The 6866-nt window shown below is 42.6% G+C and overlaps 1 long non-coding RNA gene across 1 annotated transcript in view; it reads left to right on the top strand.

Moving 5' to 3' along the window:
* LOC145404925 (uncharacterized) overlaps window positions 1-6572 on the top strand; it is a 9113-nt gene extending 2541 nt beyond the window's left edge. The window contains exons 2-3 of the long non-coding RNA XR_013898255.1: window positions 4942-5136; window positions 6395-6572. This is a non-coding gene — a long non-coding RNA (uncharacterized LOC145404925). The remainder of the gene's footprint in view (window positions 1-4941; window positions 5137-6394) is intronic.
* Window positions 6573-6866: the final 294 nt, after the last annotated feature.

Raw genomic sequence — 6866 nt, 5'->3', positions numbered from 1 at the left:
ATCTGTACTCCCATCCATTGTTGACAATTTAGCTATTTATCCCCGTTCTTGACTCCCCTCCCTACCTCCCCTCTATTACCCTCTCCTTTCGCCTGCCCAGCCGCGCTGCGCTAAGCAAATCTTCCCCGGAATTTTCCACTGATTTCATCCGTTGAAATAAGCCCTATGCCTTATTCTTATACAAAATTATACCCCCCCAAAAAATAAGGTAACTGATAGTGCCATACACCTGGAGTTGGCTAATTATCACCTGGCAACACCCCACGTGCACTTGTTCACTAATTTTCCCTTGTAATTTCCCCTTGAAATATGCCGTATAATCTATTCTCGTAATAAAAATATAAGAAAGGAAGGGAGAAGCCTAAGTGATATTTACATTCACCTGGAACTACCTAATTTCCTGCCGATCATTTCACAGCATATAAATTAGCAGCTGTCACCTCGCTGACGTTGTCAACCCTTGGCGGCCCCATATCCGCCTCGTCATTTAGTTCAGTGTTGTTTCTTGAGATGAAAGCACATAGCACTTGCGCCCCTCCATTTCCGCCGCTTCTAGAGGGCCCTATGACCTCTACCCCTACTGAACCTTGTGTGGGAAGGGGTAAAGGACTAAATGACTCAGCTGTGGAGTGTGAGCTGGCTAATTTATCCATGATAATGATGAACAGTGACTACAATCTTTCTGGTGAATCGTGTGATGAGCCAGTGGAGGAAATGGTGATAAACTACGAGTGCTTCAGTGTCCCAAGTTCATCCTGACCCGAAGGGAAAGGAGCCCTTATTTACTAGAAGTGACAGTGTATAACGTAGTGTAAATAAAATAGAAATGTAAATCATTACTCATATAAGAATATGAGTAAAAATACTGGGAGTAATGACAGTCAAAGCTTTGCTCTCTACGCTAGTTTACTGAACGAGAAAGTTGCCTGTAGTGAAAATAAACTACTGTTTCTGAAGGAAACTTATGGATAAATACTGTATATATATATGTGTGTAATAAAGTAATAGGAATATAAAGTGTGAGTGTGTTTATGAATAATAAATGACAGAATACCAGCGGGGAACGAGAGCAAGTGGGAAGCTCGTACGCGCTCATAATTTTCAATGCTTTCACAGTGTTTTTTTTTCTTTTGTGTATGGATTCCAAACTACTTGAAAATCATAGAATAGCGATTCTAGTGATAATATCAGGCTCTGGTAATCATATTATGGGGTGTCAGGAAGTGTAAAGTGGAGAATTCTTTACCCAACTTCAGAAGTCTCCACAAGTCCTATGGTACTCGACGAAGGCTCGTCAAACATCCCAGGAGAAAGCTGAAAGTATGTGCCATATGCACATATAATTATAATATTCTAGGACTAATAACTGATTTTTGGCAAATATTTTTAAGAAGTCAGTCGGAGCGCGAATATCCTCGTGGGACACGCAAGGAGAGCAAAAACACGACTGCGGTGTAAGAGTTAAAGAGCGAGTGATGAAAAAAAGGACTTATGCACCTAAGAGGAAAGTATGGAAGCTGGAAAACCAAGCAGTAAGGGAAGCTTTCTATGGCGAGATGAGGAGAGTGGTGGCTGAACAAGGAGACATTGACAGAGGCATTAATGAACAATACTGAGCCCTCCAGAACAACCTCTTGAGAGTTACTGATGCAGTATGCTGTTGCACAAGAGGCCCACCAAGACATAAAGTAACTTTGTGATAGGATGAGGGTGTAGAGGCTGCAGTTAAGGAGAAAAGAAGGCTTTTCCAGGAATGGAAGAAGAGTGGTAACAAGGAGGAATACTTGGTTGCCAAGCATAGAGCTAGAAGAGAGGTATACAGGGCGAAGTCTGAGTAACAGAGACTTTTACTTGACAACCTAAATCGTGTGGAAAACAAGAATGTGATATTTAAGGTGGCAATCAGGTGAAGAGGGATAATTGGGATATTATAGGTGAGCAGTGTGTGAAGAATGATGAAGGAAGGGTAGTGGTGAACAGTGGGGATATTAAAGACGCATGGAGAGAGCATTATAGCCGGTTGTTGAACGATGAAAATGACTGGGACACGGAAGGTTTGGATCCAGAAGATCCAGTGTTTGGCCCTTGACCTTTGATTGATGTTGCTACTCTGAGTAAGGCAATAGGCAGGATGCAGATGGGGAAGGCAGCAGGTGTGTCTGGGTTGACTGCTGAGGTGTTGAAGGCCTCAGGAGATATACGAGTGAGGTTAGTCACTGACCTGATAAATATGATTATACTGTATATGAGATTGTTGTCCCAGATGACTGGCTGAAGAGTGTAACTGTAAATGTGTAGAAGGGGACGGGTGATGCCCTGGAAAGAGGAAATTATAGATGTTTAAAGCGTTAAGATCAGACAATGAAGGTAATGGAGAGAGTTCTAGAAGGTATGATTAGAGAAAGAAAGAATATTGATGAGATGCAGTTTGGATTTATGCCAGACAGGGGGACCAGTGATGCCATATTCATTGTTCGGCAGCTTCAGGAAAAATATATAGGAAAGAAAAGGGAATGTAATTTGTTTTTGTTGATTTGTAGAAGGCCTTTGACAGAGTCCCTAGAGAGGTGGTGAAGTAGGCAGTCAGAAAGCTTGGTATCGAGGAGTGGCTGGTTAGGGTGGTTATGGTCATGTATGTGGGTGCTTGCACCTAGGTGAGTGTGAATGGAGAGTTGAGAGATGAGTTTTCCATGAATGTTGGTTTACATCAGAGGTCAGTCTTGAGTCCCTTGTTGTTTATCACGGTGCTTGAAGCCCTCTCACGTGATTTCAGAAATGGACTTCCATGGGAGATGTGTGCTGATGTTTTGGTCTTGATTGCAGAGAATGAAAGGGAGGCAGAAGAAAGATTTAGGAAGTGGAGAGATGGTATGGGACACAAGAGTTTGAGAGTAAATGCAGATAAAACAAAGGTGATGGTATCTAGGGTTGGTGGCAATACTGTCAAAGACGAGAGAGAGTGACTATGTGCAGTTTGCCACAAGGGCATGGGAAGTAATTCCATCTTGTTCAGTGTTTGTAGTATGTGGGTGTATAAAGAGATGTAATGGTATTAGAGGTAGACTGCATGATAATGCTGATTTCATGTGTGTGGTGTGCTGAGAGAGCATGTGGAGATTGTCAGGCATGAAAGGATTAATCTTGCTGGTGAGTCTCTTCTGTGTGTGGAAGAGTTTTGTTATCTGGGAGATATGTTATGTGCTGGAGGTGGGGCTGGAGCTAGCTCTGTGGCTAGAGTAAGGAGTTGGAAGAAGTTCAGAGGGCTGTTGCCTTTCCTGACATTGAGAGGGCTCTCCCTCTGTGTTAAGGGATCTTGGCATGTTAGGAATGTAATGCTGTATGGTAGTGAGACCTGGGTAGTCAAAGAAGAGGATATTTGCAGGCTCAAATGTACAGAAATGACGATGATTTGGTGGTGTGCAATATGTCCTTAATGTGAGGCCTGGGGGAGGCTAGTTATATGATGGAAGACGTAAGAGGTAGGATGGGACTAGTGTATTGGTGTTTCGATAAGTAGAGGTAGATTGAAATGGTTTGATCATGTGGAGAGGATGGGGAATGACAGTTGGAAGCAGAATGTGAGAAGTGTTAATGTTAGGGGTAGGGTTGTGAAAGGCAGACCTAAAAAGACCCTGGGCGAGGTCACGGAGTGTGACCTCACGGATAAGGGACTGAATGGAGAGACAGCCATAGATCAAGCAGCATGGAGAGCTGCCATTAGGTGACCAAGGCCGATACATGCAAGCATGTTGGAGCCTTTGAAAACACAATGAAGTATTTGGTGGGGGTAAGCACTTGGAAGTATAGTAAAATGTTGATTAACCATCCACATCTGGGGGGAAGGGACTGATAGATAATCCAAATGGCAAGTTGACGGTTAAAAAAGTCTACGGGGATTAAACATAGCTTTTTAAATGACTTATCCCTAACCTACTGTATTTAAGCCCCTCTATTCATTTTGTTCATTTACCATTCATATTTCAATATCATCTGCTTTAAAACATTAACCTCTCTAGTAAATAAATATGAACCAGCTCAGAAACCGTAAATAGTCACAGGAAAAGTCAAAGAACATAATACTGTAATAAGAAAACTTTTATAACGAAGTACAGTAGGGCACCAGGTTTCATGCCTAATAGGGACAATGAAAAGTGCCGCCAAAGTTGATTCTGCCAAAGTTAGGGCATTGACCTTTCGGGAAATAAGCTAATAGGGACTAGGGACACTCACCATCCACTCACTCGATGTAGTGCTGCTCTCGGGTGACTGCCCTTTCCCCTCTTGCTAACTTCTTTCTTTCAATCATTCTTTCCTCCTCCTTATGCCTATGGGTGACTCTACACTCCCTCATCTGTATTTTTTTCCTTCATTCTTTCCTCATCCATCTGCATATGAGGGACTCTCTACTGAGTGACAAGCCCAATGGTTTCCTGACCACCAGGAAACCATTTATTATGCTGGATGGTAACCATATAACCAGATTATGGCACCTTGTGGTTTAGTGGGTAATTAAGGCACTTCAATCTGATTGAGCCAGTGCAGGCTTATATCCAAGGGGTGGTTAGGGTTTATTGCTCAGGTAATGCCACTCAGGGATGAGTGAAGATGGTCACTCTCATCTTCAATGTTAGGACCAACTTGCCTAGCCCTGGGTTCCTGTGCTCCTCATGGGAGCATCACATATCCTAATTGTCTAAATATTCTTAAACCCAAGCAAAAGTGGGTAGTGCTAAGATCAGGGAAAATGTGAGGGTAATAACATTTCAGAATTAGGAAAGTGTAGAGGGCTTTGAAGCTAGGGGAAAATATGGGATTAATAGAATTTTTAATTAAGAAAATTGTAGAGGGCTTCACAGATTAGGGAAAATGTGAGATTAGTGTAAATTTAGAAATAAGGGAAATCATTACTACCTAAGTTTGACAGTCCTTTTTTGGCTTCAGGTTAAAAGCAAAGGATTGTACTGTTAGAACAGCTGCACTTTCAACAAACGAGCTCCATTACGGTGTGCAGAAACCTCACCAGTGTCACCAAAATTGTCACAGTACTATCGGGAGCTCCCACACATACAAGTCAACACATGCCTCCTTGGAATGCATAGCACATACCCCAAAAGTCCTCCAGCCATCAGCATGCAGGTACTGTAATCTTAACATGTGTGCCTAACTTGTTTAGCAGTACATTTTAGAGGGATGGAGAATTGAAGAAACTTTGAAGGAAAAAAAGGGGGACAAACGAAGGGAGAGAGGGAGAAAATCGAAAAGAGGCAGGAGGGAGAGAAGTGAATAATTGAGGGGGAAGAGAAGAGAAAAAGAGGGGAAAAGAAGAACAAGAAGAATGGTAGCAAGCCGTACACATGCAAGTAGTTAGTTACAGTACTGAAAAAATTAATATAGGCAAGGATAATCAACAGAATGGAGCAAGGATATTAATGAGGTTTTAGATTTGATTTGTATTAAGTCAGTCACTCCTTGGCTTCATTACAGCTATGAGGTGTGATCAAAATATTCTGAGACTGTTCCTGTTGTGAATGAGCAGAGTGCAGCATGGTCATGTTGAAAACATTCAACGAATTGTGCATGAGGATTGTTGGATCACCATCATAGACGTTGCTGGCTTCGTCACTGTGGTGATCCGACGATCTTCCTGCACCTCTTTGAATGTTTTCGACATTGTTGGGGATTCTGCTCATGGAAGGTTGTCCTGACCTCTCGTCCTCCTCCAGTGATGTTTTGCCCCTCTTGAAGAGTGAGTGCCACTCAGAACACCTTGCCCTGCTCAATGCTTCATTGCCATAGGCCTGCTGAAGCATTTCAAGGGTCTCCGTTGTCGATTTCCCGAGTTTGACACAGAATCAGATATTTGCTCTCTTCTGAAGTTTGAGGTCCATAGCGAGATTGCAAAGGAGCACGTGCAAGTGGTCACAAAAACCCATGTAACACAGGTCCCAATGTTGCCAGCACGATGCCAGGTGGCATACTGACTCCAGAAGGTTACTGCTCACCCCTGCAACACACGTATGACTGTGCTGCAATCCGTTCATTCACAGCAGGAACAGTCTCAGAACTTTTTGATCACATCTCGTATATGGTTTCTAAATCTCTGACTGTCAAGAATAGCTGGCACTTGTTAATAATAATGGTCACAGTAGTAGAGAAAGAGAGAGAGAATCACCACTCATACCCAGCTTCTCATGTAAAAACACTCCATGTGTATTTCAGTGTTGTCTGCATCTTCAGCAATGTTTGTGTACAGTAATAGCCTACTTTCGACCTTTTGTCTGCCGCATTTGACTTAGCTCTTGTATTCTAGCAAGCCATTAATAATTTTATTCAGTTGAGAGTATCCCTATGGCAATAAAGGTTAAAAACCATCTTTGTAATCCTTGCATTTCAGAGTGTTATATTCTGACCACCAGCAGACTGGTATATCCAGCCAAAACAAAATCTCTACACATCGACAGGACTAAGCTGAAATGAGGATGTGTCCTCGTGGTATGCCAGATGGGTGCAATTACTACCCCAGCTACAAAGAAGGAAAGTTAGCCTCCAAGTGACAAGCTGGAATAGCTTCTGAGGTGGCATCATCATCAGAGACAAGTGGGTGTTCACACTGCTAAAATGTGGTATGATGTGGTGGAAGTACAGCACCCCATCCCATCAATCATGCCTTAATTCACAGCCACCAGCACCACTCCTCCAGGACTGCACAAAGACCTGGACACTCAAGTCATTCAGTGAGTGATCCCTTGATGTCCTTCACTATCTGTTGATTTGGTTTCAGAAACATAATATGTCTACCAAGAAGTGCACAATCTTAGTTATATCCTTGTTGCTAATCCATCAAGTACTCAAAATTTGACATGACT

This window comes from Coenobita brevimanus, chromosome 65, assembly GCF_032717465.1.
Source record: "Coenobita brevimanus isolate Jiangsu-jjx chromosome 65, ASM3271746v2, whole genome shotgun sequence".
NCBI classification, from domain to species: Eukaryota; Metazoa; Arthropoda; class Malacostraca; order Decapoda; family Coenobitidae; genus Coenobita; species Coenobita brevimanus.
The sequence above is the reverse complement of the archived record's forward strand: the minus strand, read 5'-3'. Positions and strand labels throughout refer to the sequence as shown.